Source organism: Cryptomeria japonica, chromosome 4 (genome assembly GCF_030272615.1).
Source record: "Cryptomeria japonica chromosome 4, Sugi_1.0, whole genome shotgun sequence".
Lineage (NCBI taxonomy): Eukaryota > Viridiplantae > Streptophyta > Pinopsida > Cupressales > Cupressaceae > Cryptomeria > Cryptomeria japonica.
The window spans coordinates 199,842,738-199,864,841 of NC_081408.1; positions in this window are offsets into that span (position 1 = coordinate 199,842,738).

The window sequence follows — 22,104 nt, forward strand, 5'->3', positions numbered from 1 at the left end:
TCCTGTAGACACCTAAAAATGGTCAATTCTTGCGGAGTCATACTTTAACATTTGCGCATTGCCTCATTTTAGGTTTTTGCATCGCATTAACATTTCTCCTATGATTCATACTTGGTTTTTATCATTTGCGAGCATCGAGTCATTCTTCTACATTCTTTGTTTGTCTCACTCTCAAATTTGGTCTTGTCAACAACACTATCCAGTCATGATTTTAATCGATTCTATCTTATTGCATCAATGTGTGTGCTTATTTGGACATCGTCAATCCTAATTAGGGTTTTGTCCTCCTGTCAATCTTGCGATTGATTTGTCATCGATCGTTGTCCTCTTGTCAATCCTGTCGTCTTGCAATCTATTTATCATCAACCCTTGTCATCTTGTCAATTTTGTCATTTGGCGATTAATTTGCCATCGATCATTGTCTGTCTCAATTATGTCAATTTGGATCAATTAGTCATTGTTCCTCGTCAATTGGCGCATTTTATCAATCAAATCATTTATCACATTGGTCATTTATCAATCCAAAATCAAATCAAATCAATATCAATTATCCTTTGTCAAGACCTAATTGTCATTCTCGCATTGCTAATTCATCTTCTAGGGTTTCGTGATTTTATCATTTAACCTTGTGTGTCATTTCTTCCTTTAGGATTAATAAATTGTTTATTTATCCTAAGTCTTCTCATTACAATTAAATTTTTATTTAATTGGCTAATTATTCCTCTTTGTGAATTAATTAATAAATGACAAATTATTAATTAATTTACCTAATTTCTAATTTCCATCAATTTCTTAATTCTTAAATTCTTAATTCTCTAATTTCCTAATTTTCTAATTCCTAATTTCAAATTCCTCCTATTTCTCTCCTAAATTCATGGAAATGACATGTCAATTTGTCATAATTTGTCATAATTGACAATCAATCAATTTTTGACATAGAAGTTGTCATAATTTGTCATAAATCATCAATCAACAAATTTTGCATAGAAGGTGCATAATTTGTCATAATTTGTCATAATTGACATAATTGATTTGCAATTTCCATTTGAATTGAATCATGCTAATCTTGTCATCTCTCCAATTCCTCTATAAATTGGATGATCTTCATCAATCAAAGCTAATTGGTAATCAGACTATCGAATTTACGCTTCTAGTACTCTTGATCAAAAATCTCATCTACTTGCTTTCAATTGTGTGTATGCACTTGTAGGTGAGATCCACAACCAAACCATTTGAAGAGGAAAGAAGAACAATGGAGCCACATGAAGGAGCATTCAAATATGCTATTGGTTTGCATATGTCTTTAATTTTGAATGTTTTTATTTCATGTCTCTATTGAGTGTTGTTTAGGATAGATCATTGCAATGAATGCTTTTGTGATTGAGCTATTATGTTTATAAATTCTTGTGATGATTTCCCCAAATTCCTAGCTACATTAATTGGTGAACCTGACGTGAACACTAACCTTCTAACCTCTTTATGGTGTTTTTGAGTGCTTTCAAGTTGATTTGCAGGCCAAAAAACCCAAAAAAACAGGGTCGTGCAGGGTTTTCTGGAGACTTCTGCGCCTGTGTTGAGCAACTTGCACCTGTGTTGAGCATTATGCACCTATGTTGAAGACATTCTGCACTTGTGTCCTTCATTCTGCACCTGTGTCCTGAGTTCTGCGCCTGTGTAAAGTCCAGAACAGGGGTAAAAATGCAGTGTTTTACTTGAAATTGGTTTAGTTTTTGCATTCTGTTTTCTGTGCTTTGGATTTTGGTACTAATTATCTGTGTAGAATCTTGGCATATGCATGGAAAAGACAATAAATCAAACTACTAACATGTGTTATGCAGAATCGATAGTCAAAGACAACAAATCAAACTTCTAACTTGGGTTTTGCAGGTTGCCTTGGAGAAACAACTAAACTTGGTGTTTGTTATTAATGTTTTAGGCACCTAGTGATTTCTAATAGGTTGGAATGAACATGTTCTTGCTTTGATTGTTGAGTGTGACATTGGAGTAGGAGAGTATGCTCTCATCCTTTTAGGGTGATCAGAAATCCAGATCTTCGATACCATGCTTTTGTCTTTGATTGTGTGTCTCCTTTAGAGGGCCTGCCTTCCCGACCACTTTGCTTTTGCAAGCAAGTGATAATCGTGAGAAGGGAACAACCCAAAGTGAGTACGGCTAGAATTCCTTGGCATTCTAACTCACTATAAAAAATACCCGAGGAGCGAAAGCTTTGAAGGAAGGGTTACCTGGGAATTGCAGTTACTTGGGAAGTGATGACCCTTGAACTCTTTCTCATATCAACATCTAAGTAGGGCCTCTTGGTCTAAATCGTGCTTGCGTGACTATATTTGTTTGGTATCTTGATGGGCTTAATGTCTCAATCATGCTTGCGTGACATCAAGGAGTAACACTTAACATAAATCTTTACTAAACACCTTGTTTTAGAGGCCAAAAAACCCTTCTAGTTTCTTGAGAAGGACAAATTTGGATACTTGGAAGAGATACTAAGTTCGCCATGGGGAGATTTCCATGGGGACTGATGCTTGGCTGCCCTGAGAAGTGAGTGCCATGGAGGGGAGCCCATGGGGTCAAGCATCTATGTATTCTCCTTGAATCCCATAATGAGTCTACCTCTCAAGTACCTAATGTCTTTGCCTACCATAAGAAATGTGGAAATGAGCATGATTGTCTTGAGTCTAAGTTGTAATATCTTGTATTCTTTGCTTGTCAAAAGTTGAATTGCATCCCATTTCAAAAAGCAAAACAAATTGATCCAACATAAGATTAAACACAAGAGACATTCATCCAACAAAAGTTTATCAAGATTCAAAACTCATCTTCAAGCATGATTAGCAAACATTGTTCAAGATCTTGTCTCAAGAAGCATGTCACTTACATTTAGGTTCATCCTAGGTTGCATTTCGCAAAGTTCATTGTCAAGTACCAAGGTTAGGTTTCACCTAGGTCATACTCCTTTGCATATCAATAAGGGTCATCCATTTGCATATGTCCTCTTGCATTAAAGTCATATCATTGTCATACATTGCTTACCCTAGGTCTCTTCATTAAGCTTAGGTCATTATCATATCATATTAAGATCACTTGCATAGTAAATGTCCCTTTGCATATAGTGCCAAAATTAGGTTTTATCATACTTGAGTAATCCAAATCTTTGATGCAACCCTAAGTCATTGTTAAGAAGTCTAGACCTTATCAAATCTTTTGTCCTTTTGTCATCAATATCATTTGGTCAAACCTAGCTTAGTATCCAAGCATATAGGGGAGACTTTGTCATTTGTCCTTTTGTCACCTAAGTCCTTTTGTCCTTTGAGGTCTAGATATCATTCCAATTTCCTAAGGGTCCCTCTCTTAGATTCGCATTTCAAAAGTTTGTCAAAATATTCAAAAACAACCAAAAACATAGTTTACATTTAGTTGCATAGCATACATTATCTTTGAAAATTCCAAAAACATTGCATTTGCACAAGTGACATGCCTATTGAGACAAGATCAAAATCTAAAAAGATGGGCGAACCAATGTATCAACCCATGGACAACATAGCAAATTCGCAGTTTCAAACTAGTCAAACAACACAAATTGAAGGATCATCAAACACATCTCTACCACCATATGGAATGGTTCAACTTGGACCACCTCCATTATATGAACCAGCGTTTGTACCTATGAAACCAGGACATGGGAGTGTTCCACCAACTCCAAGAGGAAGTGCGCCTTTCAATTGGAATCAACTAGACTTGCAACATGACATTCAAACTCAAACATTATATGAAGAACAAACCCTCTCACAAGGATTTGGTTCAGATCAAGGCATTCAACAAGAAACGAATCCAAATGTCCAACCAAATTCTTCATCCAATTCTGATGCTTCGGATGATGTTGACATATTCCTTCAAGATCCAAAGATAACAAAAAAGATGGATAAGTTCTTGAACAAGGTCTTTAAGATGTTTCCACAAAAGTATCTTAACATGATGAGTAATGTGACCTCTTCAAGTGACCAAATCAATGTGCAAGAACAACAAAGTGGTGAGTTGTTAAGTTTTTCCCCGCATCCAAATGAAGAAAATACACATCAAGCAACTCAACCTACATTGATGAGCAAACGTGCTTCAAAGGCATTGACAGTGACTATTCTTCAAAAGTCACCATTTGAGACAATAAATAATCCACTATTCAATACAACACCTGTAACACAAGATCAAATGAAGAATACGCAAGTACTCACAGCTGTCCCTCAACAAGAAGTGGTTCCTTACATGCATAAAGTGGGATCAAAATCTAAGATGCAGGAAAGCTTCACAACTGGAATGCCTAATGTCAACAATGTCCAAAATAACTCCATGATGCAACAAAGTTCTTATGTCCCATTAAGTTCAATATCTTTGCCAAACACTATTGCAACAAATCCTTTGATAATGGCGACACAAAGAGCTATAGATAGTGGTTTGCACCAACAACAATTGTTGCAACAATTGAGTAATATACAAAAGGTACAATCGAATGTGCAAACAAGTAATGTACCACAACAACAATTTCACATTCGACAACAAATTGCAGCGCCTTCGGCACCATTACAAGTTAATGCAAACTTGCAACCATCACAATGGATTGGACAAACAACACAACAAGTTAATGCAAGTGCTATACCCCATCCTAAGGAGAAGCAACGAAAAGTGCCTAAACAAAGTTTTTTTACAAATGATGGGATATACACCACGACAACAATTGGCACAAGGTCAACAAATTCCGATCCGTCAGCCTCAACACCAACATGTGCCAAGGCAAACAAGCTATCCTACTTTACAACCACAATTGGTGCCTGTGCAATATCAACAACCTACTCAATTGCAATATCAACCTAGGCTCCCAGAAGCACAACAACAAGGTCAATATCAAGGCATAGCACAACCCCAGCAACAAGCGATGTACCAAGAACTTTATATGCCAGAAACACCAAAAATGGCCATTTCAGAGTATCAACAATTGATCGGAAATGTGATGTATCGACAAAGGATACCAACTGGGATTAATGATGGACCTCTAAATTCTGATACAATTGCGCAACAACTTGAGAAGTTGCAACGAAAAGTTGACGCATTAGAAACTAAAGGAACAAAGAAGTTGTATACAGATCAAGATTTATGTCCTAATCCATTTGACAAGAGTGTACACATGCCTCCATTCCCTAAGCATTTTGAGGCACCTAATTTTGAGAAATATAAAGGGAATGGCAATCCAAAAGATCACATTCGAGCATTTTTTGTGGCATGTACTGAGGTAAGCTATGAAGAGACGTATTTAATGCGCTTATTTGCATGAAGTCTCATGGGACAAGCTATGGATTGGTATTCACATCTGCCAGGAAATATAAAGACTTGGTTTGAATTGGCTCAAAAGTTTTTATCTCATTTTGCGTTCAACATCGACAGTGACGTGACCATGTCAGACTTATGCAACACCAAGAAAAAGCAAGGTGAATCATTAGTGGCTTTCTTGCAATGATGGCGAAGCTTGTATAGTCGTTCTTCCCTTGATATACCCAAAGAACAACAAGTGAATCTGTTTATCCAGAATTTGGTCCCAGAAATGATGAGTCCCAGTACTATAGAGAAACTCATTAAGAAAGGAATGAGCATTGAAACAGCTCTGGTAGCTAAAGGAATTATCAAGCTCAATAAAGACAATGACAACACCAATTATTCGGGGGATAGAAACAGATTTTGGTATAAGAACAAGAATGTCACTAATGATGGAGTTGTTGATACAAGAGTGGTGAATGCAAATCGACCCCCATTCACGATCAAGAAATTGAGTGTTCCTAATATGTCAACTATGGAACAAAATCAAGCACCAATGAGCAATGTTATTCAACAGTCGCAATACCAACAGCATGCTCAACAACATCATACTCAACAATATAACCAACAACAAGGCCAACAACAAGGCCTACAACAAAACCAGCAGTGCAAACCCTTCCGATCGCGGGATGGGCCTCCTCGACAATTTATGCCACTAGAAGAGCCTATTGAATCAGTAATGAGACAATTGATACAAGAAAAATTTATTAAGCTACTAGATATCAAGGCAGAACCAGTGGTAAAACCGCATTGGTGGAATGATAATGCATACTGTGAGTATCATCAGTCCAAAGGACATAAAACTGCATCATGTTTTCAATTGAAACATATGATTCAAGATTTGTTAGAGCAAGGAGTAATTGAGGTAGATCCACCCCATCCGACTTCTAACACTGATCATACTATTTTCAAAACTCCTTTGCTTGATCATGACAAGGGTAAAGCATCTTCTTCCAACTCTGCCCAAACGGCCAATTATGCAAGTTCTGGTTATAATAATGTCATTAATTGTTTTCGCACTTCAACTAAGTATGTTTCTACCCTAAGAATAAAGGGACAAGATCCTTCTTGTGCAGTCACCACTCGTCGATTCAAGATAGTCCTGAAAGGCACTCCTATAGCTCCTCCCAAGCCAACTCCTGCAAGTCAATATAATCTTTTGGATCATCTAGGAAAGACACCTTCACAAATATCAATCCTTGAGTTATTGAAAATGTCTCCCATGCATCATGCAGTCCTGGATAAAGCTTTAATCGAGTCCACTGTCCTGACAGATATTGATGTTGACCAATTTCAAGCCCGGATTGGACATTTAGCTGTTTCCCAAAATATCGCTTTTTCTGACAATGATATCTCACCTGATAAGCTCCCTCACAATGATCCTTTACACCTTGAAGTCTTTGTTCATAACTGCAAAATTCGATGAGTCTTGATAGATGACGGAGCAGGTCTTAATATTTGTACTTTGAGAGTGGTTATTGGCCTTGGATATACAGAAAATGACATTGATGCTTCAAAAAGAATAACAATTAAAGCATATGATGATGCTGAGCGCCCATCCAAAGGGATAATTACATTGCCTATCAGAGTCGGTCCAATGACAAAAAATACTTTCCTACAAGTCCTAGACCTTGATCTCCCTTATAATATGATCCTTGGCCATCCATGGATCCATGCAATGAAAGCAGTTCCATCTACCTATCATCAATGTTTAAAATATCCTTACAATGGAACTGAGATAACAATTCCAGGAGATCCTAATCCATTCCAATTTTGTGCTACTCTAAGGGATACTCCTCAGCAGCAAGTCCCAGTCAATAGAGAGGCCAAATCACACAACTATGTGGATCCTAATCAATTATTAGATGTTGTCAAAGGAAAATTGAAGATACAGGACCAGGGGTGTGGAGAATACTCAATGGGTCAAACATTCCTCATCGGGAATTTACCAATATCTCCAAAATCATATGGCAAACCGCATTTATTCCAAAAGGAACCTAAGGTCATTATTCAATATCAGCCTCCTACTACATTTACAAGATGGGGAGAACTTGACAAAGAAACTGTAGATGATGATGTCATAGATTGGCTTTATAAAGATCCAACCAAGACCCCACCAGTCAGATTGCTAATGGAATGATATGGCAAAGGATTTACTATACTGCAAAAGAAAGGATATGATGGTTGCAGTGGCTTAGGCCTGAACAACAATGGGAGGCTAGAACCTGTCATACCCAAGAGGTGACCTCCAACTTTAGGGTTAGGTTTTGTACCATTATGAATTGGATCCACATCTACCAAAGTGCCCATGTGTCGAAAAGGGCGTGATTCTGATGATGAAATAACACCTAAGGATACTTGACCCGAAACTAATTCTAATGATTGGGAGTGGAGTTCTTTTTCTTCTAGCTCCTATGCCCTCGACAATATTTTCATTGACCCTGATAATTTGCCTATGGAAGACAAACATGAAATAACTCCTCTTCCTAAAACCTGTCCCCATGCTTGGATAGAGACATTTTGGGATCCAAGTTCTGAATCCGATACAAGCAGTTTGGATAGTGATACCATCGATGTTCATGTCTTTACCATATCAGCCCTCTCTCTCTCCTTACAACTGATGATGACATGCCCCTCATCTATCCCCACCTTATCCAACATGACTAACAAGAACCGCTCACATTGGACTGTTTTCAAAATGATGAAGCGATTGCAGAATTTCTTGGACTACGGGAAGACATACCACAAGGTGATCATAAGGTAGGATTTGCTATTGACCTAGATTCCACGGCATATTTTGGGGAGTCAACTCCCTCTTCCAGTCATCAAAATGAAAAAAGAAAAGAAATAGTAAAAAATCAAAAGAATAGATCTTTGGGCAAAAACTGTAAGGCACTCTCTGATCATACAAAAGTAAAAATAAAAGACGTACCTGTGGGTGAAAACCTCTTTGAGGCGCCCAAAGGTGGAAGAGTGGACATACCCCTATCAAGTCAAGACAAATCAACATTGCTAGTGGAAATGACCGAGGAAATCAATTTGGGTACACTTGACAACCCTAAGATCATTCATTTTGCTACTTCTCTATCACAACAGGAAAAAATAGATTTTGTCAATTTCTTTCTTGAGAAGAAAATCAGCTTTGCATGGTCCTATGCAAATATGCCTGGTCTTGATCCAGAATTAGTCCTTCATCATTTGCCATTAAAAGTAGATGCCAAACCTGTTAAACAGAAGCTAAGGAAAATGCATCCCTAGGTGGCTCTTTTGGTCAAAGTGGAACTAAAAAAATTACTAGATGTGGGCTTTATCAGACCCATTGATTATGCAGACTGGATTTCAAATTTAGTACCAGTTAGCAAAGTAACTAGGGGCATCAGAATCTGCACAGATTTTAGGGATCTCAATAAAGCATGCCCTAAAGATGATTTTCCATTGCCAAACATAGACATCATAGTTGACATGACGGCTGGATATGAGATGCTTTCATTAATGGATGGTTTCTTCGGCTATAACCAAATTCACATTGCTCCTGAAGATCAGCATAAGACAGCATTCACCTGTGCTCAGGGTACCTACTGTTGGAATGTGATGCCCTTCGGTCTTAAAAATGTAGGTGCAACATATCAAAGAGCAATGACGACAATTTTTCATGATTTCATGCACACTTTGATGGAGGACTATGTTGATGACTTGTTATGCAAATCTGTCACCTGAGATAGTCATCTAGCCATCCTGGGCCCAATCTTTGACCGAATGGAGACCTACAAACTCAGGCTCAATCCAAAGAAGTGTGTATTTGGTGTCACAGCTGGCAAATTACTAGGATACATTGTTTCTCACCGAGGCATTGAGGTCGACCCTGCCAAAGTCAAAGCAATAATGGATATGCCTCCGCCTTCAAATCTCTGACAATTAAGAAGTCTGCAAGGAAAGCTCCAGTCAATCCGTCACTTCATAGCTCAGTTGGCCGACAAATTTCATCCATTCCAACATCTATTGCATAAAGGTGTCGCTTTCAAATGGACTGAGCAATGTCAATCAGCCTTTCAAACTCTTAAAGAATATTTGTTGTTCGCCACCTATTCTAATGCCTCCGATAGATGGAAAGCCATTTTTATTGTATATTACTGCAACTGAAACGGCATTAGGAGTTCTCTTGGCCCAACAAGATGAGAACGACAAAGAGCAAGCTATTTACTATATCAGCTAGACACTGGTAGGCTATGAGCTAAATTACTTAACTATTGAAAGGGCATGCTTAGCAGTGGTATTTGCAATGCAAAAACTCTAACATTATATGCTAAGCCACCAAACATTGTTGGTTGCAAAAATTGATCCCTTAAAATATATGCTTAGCCGAGCAGCTTTGACGGGTTGCCTAGCAAAATGGGTCATGATTCTCAGTGAATTTGACATTGAGTATATGGAGCGAAAGGCCATAAAAGGACAAGTCATAGCAGATCAACTTGCAGAGGCTCCTATTTTTGATGATCATCCCATGTTGACTGATTTTCCAGATGAGTCAGTCTTTGCTCTCACATCCTCTAATGAATGGAAGTTATACTTTGATGGGTCCCATACTAAGTTTGGATCCAGAGCCGGCATCTTGTTTGTCACCCCTCAAGGTGACGCTATTCCAAAGTCCTACAGAATAACTTTCCACTGCACCAATAACATTGCAGAGTATGAAGCACTGGTTACAGGACTCCGAGTAGCAGTCCACTGGAACATCAAGCATTTGCAAGTCTACGGAGATTCTCAATTAGTCATCTGACAAGTGAATGATGACTATGAAACAAAAGATGAAAAGCTTATTCCCTATAAGCATATGGTAGATTTCTTCAAGACCAAATTCACGGCTATCCATTTCAATCAAGTTCCAAGAATGCAAAACAAGTTGGCAGATGCGATGGCTACAATTGCTTCCATGTTGAATATGCCAAACAATATGGACAAATGTGAATTTTTAGTTGAACAATTGCTGGTTCCTTCTTTTGACATTTCGATAGTGGATGTGATGTGCGTTCTTGTTGGTCCCAACTCCCCATGGTACAATGACGTCTATCAATATTTGAAATCCCAAACCTTACCACCCAACCTTTCCGCTAACCAACGTTGAGCCTTTATCCGACAGATAGCCAAATATGTCATCATCACTGACACCCTTTATCATCGTTCCTTTGACCATACCCTCCTCAAGTGTTTGGATTCTGACAAAGCACAAACGACTTTACACGAGGTTCACGATGGTATATGTGGGGGCCATTTCAATGGTTTAAGCTTAGCTAAAAAGTTGATTTGTGCTGGGTATTATTGGCCCACTCTAGAAAAAGATGTTCATGATTTTGTTAAGAAGTGCTACAAATGCCAGATTCATGGAAACTACATTCATGCACCAGCCCAAGAGCTTCATTCTGTCGTATCTTTGTGGCCTTTTTCTCAATGGGGATTGGATCTTATTGGCAAGATTCACCCGACATCTACAAATGGACACAAGTTCATCATTACAGCTATAGAGTATTTTACAAAATGGATCAAGGCTATCCCCATGACCTATATCACGGGTGTCCAAATTTCAAAATTCTTGCTGAATTATATCATATGCCGGTATGGGGTTCCCCGCCATAGTCACAGATAATGGTCGTCCCTTCAAGAATAAAGATGTCAAGGAACTTTGTGACAAATTTCATATCCAACACCGTTTCTCCAGTCCATACTATCCACAAGGGAATGGTCAAGCTGAGGCATCAAATAAAACCATTATCAAGATCCTGAAAAAGGTTGTCAATGATGCTGGTCGAGATTGGCATGTTCAGTTGAATCCAACACTATGGGCCTATCGCACTTCTATCCACACACCTACTGGCGCAACACCTTATTCCTTGGTGTATGGTGCGGAAGCTATTTTACCTTTGGAGGTGGAGATTCCTTCCTTGCATGTTTCCTTGCAACATCTGGTTGATGACGAGACACACAGAGTCTCTAGGCTGCATCAGCTTGAGATGTTAGATGAGAAACATCAGACAACTTTGACACATTTGCAAGCATATCAAAACCGTCTCCGTCACTCTTATAATAAGAAGGTCAAAGGGTGACACTTCGAAGTGGGAGACCTGGTTTTAAAGGTAAACCCTAAGAATGCATAGTCTACTGACATCATCAAAGGTAAATTTGAACCTAATTGGGTTGGTCCTTTCATAGTAACTACAACATATGGCTCGGGGGCATATCAGCTTGCTACCCTAGAAGGTGAACCTCTGTCCAATCCTATAAACAACATGCATCTTTGCAAGTACTGGGCATAATTTTCTATCAGTACTTCTTCAAATATGATCCTGAAAAAAAAATACAAAAAAAAAATGAAAAATACAAAAAAAAATCAAAAAAATGAAAAATTCAAAAAAATGAAAAAAAGAGAAAAAAGAAAAAGAGCCAAAAGAGAAAAGAAAAATGATTCGCCCTCTAGTGAAAACCTGGCAAACACGTGCTTTGGGAAAGTACCTTGGTGAAAACCTGGCAAACAGGCGCCATCTGTAAAATGAGATCGTTGCTCCGTCATCTGTCATGACCTCTAAGCCATGCTTTCTCTCGACCGGTTTCTCACATCTTTGTCTTGACCCAATGTTCTATTCCAGGCCTGTTATTGGTCAACATCATTGTCATGCATACCCCAGTTTCTTGTACATATGTTTTGGTCCCGGTCTATGTATGTCTTTCAGATGCGCATTGGGTGTGTTTCCCTTGTCATGATCGATCATTGGAACTTTTGCATTTTAAAATGTCCTGGAAAAAAAATCTTCAAAAAAAAAATCATAAAATGTCCTGAAAAAAGATCATAAAAAATCATAAAATGTCCTGAAAAAAGGATCATAAAAATTGAAAAATGTCTTGAAAAATTCTCATAAAAATTGAAAAATGTCCTAAAAAAATCTCTAAAAAAAAGTCAAATAAAGTCCTAAAAAAAATGAACAAAAACATTTCAAAACATTAAAATCCAAAAACACGCATTTTGTCAATAAAGGATCTCTTTTTGTGAATAAGACAAATCACTGAGCATCCCTCCAATGACACGCAATCACACACTGTGCTTTAACTGAAATCACACATTCAAACTGATCAAAATTGTCATATCAATCAACCTCAAACTCATTTGTCCTTGTCTCTGCTATCATGGGTCTTATACAAGGTGTGGTATACTTGAAACCAGACTATGTCCTGTCTTAGACGGGGTACCGCATATCCTGAAACCAGACAGCATGATCGTCCTATCAGCACTTTCAACTTTTGACAATGAAGATCAAGATGTTTGTTTGATTTGTTGGAATTTGTGTATCTTATCTTTTACTGATTTATCTTTGGCTTTGATCATGTTCCTATGTTGCTTGATGATGTCACTGAGTGATTTAGAGTGATCGGGATGGTTCATGGTCCCTTTCTATTTTTGTGATTGTTGTTTGTCTGTGATGTGTCTGTCTTTTGCAAAGAGGGTTGCATTTCAGCTCTGGCCTTCAATGCCATGATGCTACGCATCCATTTTGCTACATTAAAATAAAGGTTCTCACCTACAAAGTGCATTACTGAAAGCAATTTTTTCTTCGTCTCTAACTATCCTCTGTTTCATTTCTTCTTACTAACATTTCTTCCATTAGTTCGGATAGTCAGTTTGGTCTAGTGCTCTGATTTCCTCGCACACATATGCTGCATCCTGCATCCATTTGGTTAGTACATTTGCATTACATCATGCATTACATCACACATTTTATCCATTTCATATTATAAATGCATCAAAAACACATCAAAAATTGCATCCATACATGTTCCACAATAATACATCAACAGTGCATCCGTCATCCATACATGGAAAATAACATATGTCATAACACATTGCATCCCATCATATCAATGCATAGCATATCATATGTCACAATAATATCAGAGTACAAAACTGGACTGTCTGTCCTAAGTATGGCCTGCAAGTTGACTACAAAATGTCAAACTACATAATGTCCATTGTCTGTCTAAGGAGCACGTGCCTCTATCACTGGGTGCTCCCTCTATCCTCCTCATCCCTGCCATGTCTCGCGGATGATGTCCCCCCTGGTCCTGGCTGTGGTGGTCTCATCGGTCCACTCACCCCCATGCTACTCAATGACCTCCGAGAGCGTGCCTTGCTCTCTGTCCTCGATCGTGCCCGATATGAAGGTGCTCTCTGCTCTGGTGGAACTGCACTCTCATATAGTGTCCTCCAATGGCGTATCTCCTCTCCGGTCTCTACCAGCAGTTGTCCTAGCTCCCATACACTGGCATCCCAAATCGACCCAATATACTTAGTGACTCTCTTTTCCTCTCGCTGTGCCTGAGTAATAGCTGTATCTCGAGCCGCTGTGAGTCTAGCTATCTCCACTCTGAACTAATCCTGCTGTCTCTCTAAAGTCTTAATGTGATCCTACTGACTCGCTATGGTAGCCCTACACATCTCCATCTCCCCTGTCCTAGTTGTCTCCGACTCTATGGGTATATCCTACCATGCCTCCTGCTCGTCATCCCCATCCCCATCTCCATCATTGTCATCCCCATCCCCATCTCCATCCTCATCCTCATCCTCATCTCTATCCTTGTCATCCCCATCCTCATCACCGTCCTCCTCCTCGTCCTCCTCATCTCCCTCCTCCTCTCCTGTGAGTGGGAAGTCTTCCTATCACCTAGGTTCTGGAATGTCTGGATCTGTCAATGGCACTGGCTGCCATCATGCAAACCATCTATCATACTCATCTGTCATCCCGACGTCTGCCACATCTGATCCCCAATCCCACTGTCTCTGTTGTAGCTGTGAAAAATCAGTATATGGTATGTGTGGCTAAATCATACTCCCCCACTGACTCGTCTCTCTGTGAGATCGGGCAAAGTGTGCAGTCCTCCTAGGTACATCCTGCCTCTCTCCAAACTGTCGTCTGACTCTCTTTGGTAGGTACAACTCAATCACTCTCTGGCGATTCACTGGTCGCCCAATCAAGTACCTCTCCTGTCTACAATACGATAGCTCCTCACTGTCATCTGACCATCCCGGATAATCATGATATGGCCTCCATATGAACTCTCTCAGTCGGTCTAGCTCATGTCACCAGTACAATATGTATCCAAAAGGACCCTGTCCCAGTGCTCCCCCATAGAAATACACATATGGTCGGTGTGGTACTAGCTATCTATCTGTGATCGATCGACATATGGCTATGTGCTCAAATGCCCATACCTGTAGAAATGTAACCCCACAGCTCAAAGTCTGCACTCCCTGATATGCTATTTGATGCAGTTGAAAATAAAGCATAGCTAGTACACATGGTCCCAATGCATATACCGTCCCCTCTATCGCCATTTGCTCTAGCACTCTTCCCCATCCAATAGGAAATCCATGTCCTCGTCTGTCTCCTACTAGTAGACATGCTATCACCACTGCTATCACCACGTATCATCGATCATACTCCGATGCCATGGTCTCCCAGCTAATCTCTCTCTCCACAATATCCAGCTCATCTGCGTCGCACTCAAACAATCTACATAATGTGTCTCTCCCTGTCACTGGGTCGTACTCTATCATCTCTCCATGAATCAGAATGCGGAGGATACACCATTCATCCTCCAGCGTCACAGTCGCCTCTCCAGTCACCAGATGGAATGAGGAGGTCTCTGAATGCCATCGCTCTGCCAATGTGATCAGCAGTCTTGTGTTTGCTCTAATCTCGGGCATGAATGTGACATAGTATATCCCCAGTCCTGCTAAGGTATCTCTCTCTGTGCTCCTGAGTCTATGTCGTAGCATGAAGCAATCTGGTCGGTTCTCTCGCATGATCAACGGATACTGTCGACTCTGCATCACAATTGGGGCATATTTTTTGTCATTTTTAGGGCTTGCTCCTATGGGTTGCATTTCCTCATTTTCATGCCTAATCAGGGTGTTTTTCATCTAATCTGACCTATCCTACCCTTGTCCCCTTTTTCCAGATCATTTACCTGTCATTTTGACCAAAATTAGGGTTTGCATTACACAATTGCGCCTGAGTTAGGTAACCTGCACCTGTGTCAGGTAACCTGTGCTTGTGTCTCCCTACACAAGCGTAGAAGACCCCACACAAGCGCAGGATTCACCCTACACAAGTGCAGGAGTCCTCTTCTGCATCCCCTGTGGGCCCCGCAATGTCTCGTAAGCACTCAAAATTCATCAAATTGAAAACATGGGTTTTTGAGATCCATACCGCTGCTCCTACGTCGTCCAATCATTTGAATGTGCATACATGTTCACCGAGGTGATCCGCCATTGGAATGTTCGCCATCTATCTGCAAGTGTCCTTGTCTAGAGCAACAAATCCTCCTCTTTGTCTAGTGCAAATGAGCAATTTTCATTCTCTTGGTCCCATTTATAGATCTTTGTCAGTGCATAGATGGATGTGCACCCTCTCCATCTTATGTTGGTCATGGTCTTTTGTGTCTTTGATTGCTTGTCCTTCATGCATCCGATATCCGATTGTCAATCCGTTCGATCCTATCATTTTTATCGATCAATTGGCCTCTTTTCTGCATTTTTCCAGCCAATTCCTCGAGGGGGCATGCATATGTCATTATTATTGTCTGGGGCATTTTCATTATTGTTCTTTGAAACAATGCTTAAAATCGCATTGTCTCAAAGAGGGGCAAAATGTAGACACCTAAAAATGGTTAACGCTTGCGGAGTCATACTCTAACATTTGCGCATTGCCTCATTTTAGGTTTTTGCGTCACATTAACATTTCTCCTATGATTTGTACTTGGTTTTTATCATTTGCGAGCATCAAGTCATTCTTCTACATTCTTTGTTCGTCTCGCTCTCAAATTTGGTCTTGTCAACAACACTATCCAGTCATGATTTTAATCGATTCTATCTTATTGCATCAATGTGCATGCTTATTTGGACATCGTCAATCCTAATTAGGGTTTTGTCCTCCTGTCAATCTTGCGATCAATTTGTCATCAATCATTGTCCTCTTGTCAATCCTATTGTCTTGCAATCTATTTATCATCAACCCTTGTCATCTTGTCAATTTTGTCATTTGGCGATTAATTTGCCATCGATCATTGTCTGTCTCAATTATGTCAATTTGGATCAATTAGTCATTGTTCCTTGTCAATTGGTGCATTTTATCAATCAAATCATTTATCACATTGGTCATTTATCAATCCAAAATCAAATCGAATCGATATCAATTATCCTTTGTCAAGACCTAATTGTCATTCTCGCATTGCTAATTCGTCTTCTAGGGTTTCGTGATTTTATCATTTAACCTTGTGTGTCATTTCTTCCTTTAGGATTAATAAATTGTTTATTTATCCTAAGTCTTCTCATTACAATTAAATGTTTATTTAATTGGCTAATTATTCCTCTTTGTGAATTAATTAATAAATGACAAATTATTAATTAATTTAACTAATTTCTAATTTCCATCAATTTCTTAATTCCTAAATTCTTAATTCTCTAATTTCCTAATTTTCTAATTCCTAATTTCAAATTCCTCCTATTTCTCTCCTAAATTCATGGAAATGACATGTCAATTTGTCATAATTTGTCATAATTGACAATCAATCAATTTTTGACATAGAAGTTGTCATAATTTGTCATAAATCATCAATCAACAAATTTTGCATAGAAGGTGCATAATTTGTCATAATTTGTCATAATTGACATAATTTATTTGCAATTTCCATTTGAATTGAATCATGCTAATCTTGTCATCTCTCCAATTCCTCTATAAATTGGATGATCTTCATCAATCAAAGCTAATTGGTAATCAGACTATCGAATTTACGCTTCTAGTACTCTTGATCAAAAATCTCATCTACTTGCTTTCAATTGTGTGTATGCACTTGTAGGTGAGATCCACAACCAAACCATTTGAAGAGGAAAGAAGAACAATGGAGCCACATGAAGGAGCATTCAAATCTGCTATTGGTTTGCATATGTCTTTAATTTTGAATGTTTTTATTTCATGTCTCTATTGAGTGTTGTTTAGGGTAGATCATTGCAATGAATGCTTTTGTGATTGAGCTATTATGTTTATAAATGCTTGTGATGATTTCCCCAAATTCCTAGCTACACCTCCTTTATACTTTATAAACCTCTCTAGTTTATCCTTATTGTGATTGTTAGGATAGTTAACAGCTATATGTCCTATTTTATTATAGGGAAAACATTTTAAAGGAAGCTTACCTCTATATTTTCTAGTGCCTTTTGGAAGTCTCTTGGCAAGAAGAGCTTCAAATTCCATTAGAATCTCTTCATCATCCATATCTTTGCATTGCCTGGATTCATAACTTGTACTTACTTCTTTTCCTTTTCTGGTTGGTACAACAGATGCTCTAAAGGTTGACTCAGTCTTCTGAACACTGTCGTCATAGCTATTCAACTCATATGCAGTAAACTTTGGAATGATAGAGTCTAAGGATACCTTGGTCTTTTCAATAGACCTTAGTTCCTGAATAACAACAACTTTGATTGTATAGACCGGTAACAATGATCTCAAAATTTTACTGACAATGATGGCATCTTCAATTATTCCACTAGTTCTCTTGATATCTCCAACCACAGTCTTTATCCTTATGCCATATTACTGAATGGTTTCACCTTCAAATATCCTCATGTCTTCAAATTTTCCTCTAAGGCTATCTTCCTTAGCTTTCTTGACATGCTCATCACCACCATAAATAGTTTCCAATGTGTCCCATACAACCTTAGGAGTGTCCTTATCTTATACATCAATGAACTCAATCTCAGACAAATTGCTAATAAGGGCTTCCATGACTTGCCCATTTTCTTGAATCTCTCTTTTCTTATCATCGATTAGAGTGCCAGTGGGGATTACATAGACATTCTCAACATAGCTCCAGTTTTGAGCACCCAAACTCTTGATATAGATCTTGATTTTGTCCTTGCATATTTTGAATTTATCTCTATTGAGTTTACCTAGAGTAGCTCTCATACCAATTGATGAATAATGATGAACAACAAATACCCTAACTAGTACTGACAGGGGGGGTGAATCAGTACATAGAAAAAAAATCTCCACAAGTTATCAAGTTATGAAAATGCTAACCGGTTATCTTCATCAATAAACTTAACCATGGCAATACCGGTTAAACACAGTAATACTTCAAACAACTTAAACCGGTAAAACTAAATACTTCAAATATGATTTAGTACTTGATAACTACTTCACCCATAAACATGTGCATGTGGTGTATTAGTAATATCATAAATATTAGCTCTGCATGCATAATCACCTAGACAAAGAATACTTAATCATCACATGAAAAATGCACAACACATGACACACAAATTTTTCACTTGGAAACCCAAATGGGAAAAACAACGGTGGGGATGAATACCCACTAGCTTGTTTTGAACTCTTTTGAAGCTCGCTCTATTAGGATCCTAGTCCGGTTAAATAATTTATAATAAGGTTCTTCTAGGAACCGATCCTATTAAAGATGACTCGACTAAGGGATGGCTATATACCCTGCTAAAGGTTGAAACCCTGTTAAAGGTTACCTCGCTAGAGGATTTAAAGAACTCAATGAACTTGAGTCATCTAGTTAGAGGATTTACAGTAAGCCTATTAAAGCTACATGACAAAGGGATTTTCTTTCTGTTGAAATGGTTAGAAGACAACATGTAAAACTCTGATCTAATAAAAGCACTATATGCTAAGGAAGATCCTTTTCAGTTCCTCTACTCTACAGTTTTCACTAATTGGTCTGACAAGTATTTCATCACTCGGATACACACACAAGTTTTTCCAACAAAAATAATATCAAAACTCATCAACCTTATAGACAAGAATTAGGTCAGCAACATAAACCCTAAATCCTAAGTATTTTAGGTTTACAATTACAAGCAGTCCAATCCTAACCATCCAAACACTTTACATAGAATGAAACAATCTCAAATAGATCACACGTCATTCTGCATCATCCATTCTTCACCGTACATAGAAATCAATAACCCACCATGCTTTCTTCTCATACTGCTAAGAAGAATGTTCATTCTTGAGGTAGACATTTAATGCAATCAATCTTCACATGCAAGATCCTCAAGGAAATCCTTCATGTGCACAAAACTGACATGGCATCTCGATCTCATCCTTATTTTTTAGCTAACTCATCATTGAATATCATCAGTTGCATCATACAAGCTAGATTGCCAAACAAGAAACCCTAGAGCTGAGACTACCAACCGGTAGTCACACTTAGTGGAACCCTAACACCGGTTCACTACATCTCTTCATACCAGTTGACCTGTACTGCTTCCAATATTCATACTGATTTATACCGATGTACCCGCTTGAGCATATATTGACATCAATGACAACATACTTTGTCACTACTTCATCATATTCCAATATTGAGTAGACCGATATATAGAGCATAATCGACTAAGAAAAATGTAGACAGGGCAAGCAGTGAGTAGACCGGCACACAGGAGGCCAACTGGTAAGTGGTGAGTAGACTAGCACAAAAGAGGCAAACTAGATAAGCAGCAAACATAATGGTATAATCAGCTAAGTGGTTATTGAACCAGTATACAGGAGGTAACCAACTAAGTTGGTTTTGAACAGTACATCGGTAGAGTCTATAACTGACATACTTGGTAATGTTCAGTTAACATCTAGCTAAACTGATAGTTTTCTCCAATCAATCGATGGTTTAATCGACATGAATGATTTTTTTGACAGAGTTTCCTACAATATTTTTTGGAGAGTGATTTATGGCGTAGTAACATAATTTTGAATTTGATGTTTAGGAGGGAAAACTTGCGACAGATCAAAAATTTAATAAATTCACATAACTCATTTTGTGATGAGGTTGTTGTCATTGTGAATATATATTTGTGAAAGTGTGAACATAGGGGGAGCAGTGCAGAGTGCAGAGTGCAGAGTCGAGGATAGGAAAATTTGTAGAGTGCAGAGCTGAGGGTTAGAGAATTGACAGAGTGCAGAGTTGAAGGTAGAGGTAGATACAACCGGTGTTATGCAAAGAAGACACAACTGATGCAAATATAGTTTTATTTTAAAGTGTGATCTAATCAAGCTATCAGTAGCTACTACATTAGATCATATTTATGTTTCTTTCTAACCATTGCAACTAAAATCCCTTATTCGGGTGGACTTTAATAGGTCCCATTGTAAAATCCCTTAACATGGTGTTATCTTAATTGATGATCCTAAGACCTTTAACAAGGCTACCTTTAATAGGGTAAAGGAATTGACAAGCCTTAATCAAAACCCCTTAATTGGGTGGTACCTAAAAAGTGTCTTTGTAATCTCCTAATAGGGATGGCTCTTTACAGGGCATACTTTAGAAGAGTACAATTTTTGTGAGTTCCTACTCACAATGTGGTTTTCTCCCTTTTGGGTTTCCATGAGATAAATGTTGGTATCTCTATGTATCTTTTCATGCATGTATATTCTTCTATAGTAGTTACTAATATTGATGAATTTCAAGTCAGTAAAAACTTGAGTTAAAAGATTTTAATTGGACAAAACCTGTCAATTATTGGTTCACCCCTCCCCTCTCAGCACTGGTTGGGAATAATGATTGGTATCAGAGCTTTGGTCCTCTGAAGTGAAGCCTGATAGCTTGATGTAAATATCATGGAAGAATATTGGTATTAGAATCAGATTGATGAAACAAATGAAATTATTTCTCAGCTAAAAGAGAGACGGAGAAAATCTCTTGCAAAAAGAAAGGAACTAGCTCAACAGTTATCATAAATCAACTCTTTGAACATATTGGATGTGAAGAAGTTGAAGAAGTCTCAAAACTCATGGAAAAGAACAAGAAGTTGATTGAAGAAATTACACATCTGAAAAGAGAACATGAAAGTCAGGCCCTAAGAATGACTAGGTTACTAAAAGCCAGTAGAAGTGCTAATGAAGGAAAAACAGATGCAGAAGAAGCTTTGTCAAAATATGAAAGAGACAAAAGGATTATTGAAAATGCTTTGAGAGAAAATGATGCAATTATGGTTGAAAAAGATGAATAAATCCAAATTATCACTTAGGAGAATGAATACATACATAAGAAACTGCATCACAACACAAAAGAAAAGGAAAAGATGGTGAAAGAGATTGAACAACTCAAGAGTGAGTTGAAAGTTGAAAATGTGAGAAATGAGAAGCTGGGGAAATTCAATGAAAGCTTTGAGAAGATAGATAAATAGTTGAAGGCTTAGAGAGGAACAAAGTAAATAACTGGTCTTGGTTACTCCGGTACAAGTATTATGGAAACTGGAGAATCATCTAAATCCGAAAGGATAAAAGATGATAGAAGGAATCATTCTGAAGAAAAAGGTATGAAGTTTCCCAAATATTCTTGTAATCATTGTGGTAAACCAGGTCATAAGTCTGATGCCTATAGAAACAAACCTATTAATCAAAAGAAGATTTTTAACTTTGACGGTTACTGCCATAATTGTCATAAGTATGGTCGCACTGCGTATGAGTATAGATCTCAATCTAGTAGTATGTCAAATAGAATAAGATTCAATGGATATTGCTTCACATGAAATAATCTTGGACACAAAATTAAGGAATGCAGGCTCAAGTTGAATGTATCAAGATGGCCATTCAAACCAGTTAGTCCTAATAAAAGGAATAACTAGTTCAATGTCACCTATTCTACTTGTGGTAATTTTGGTCATGT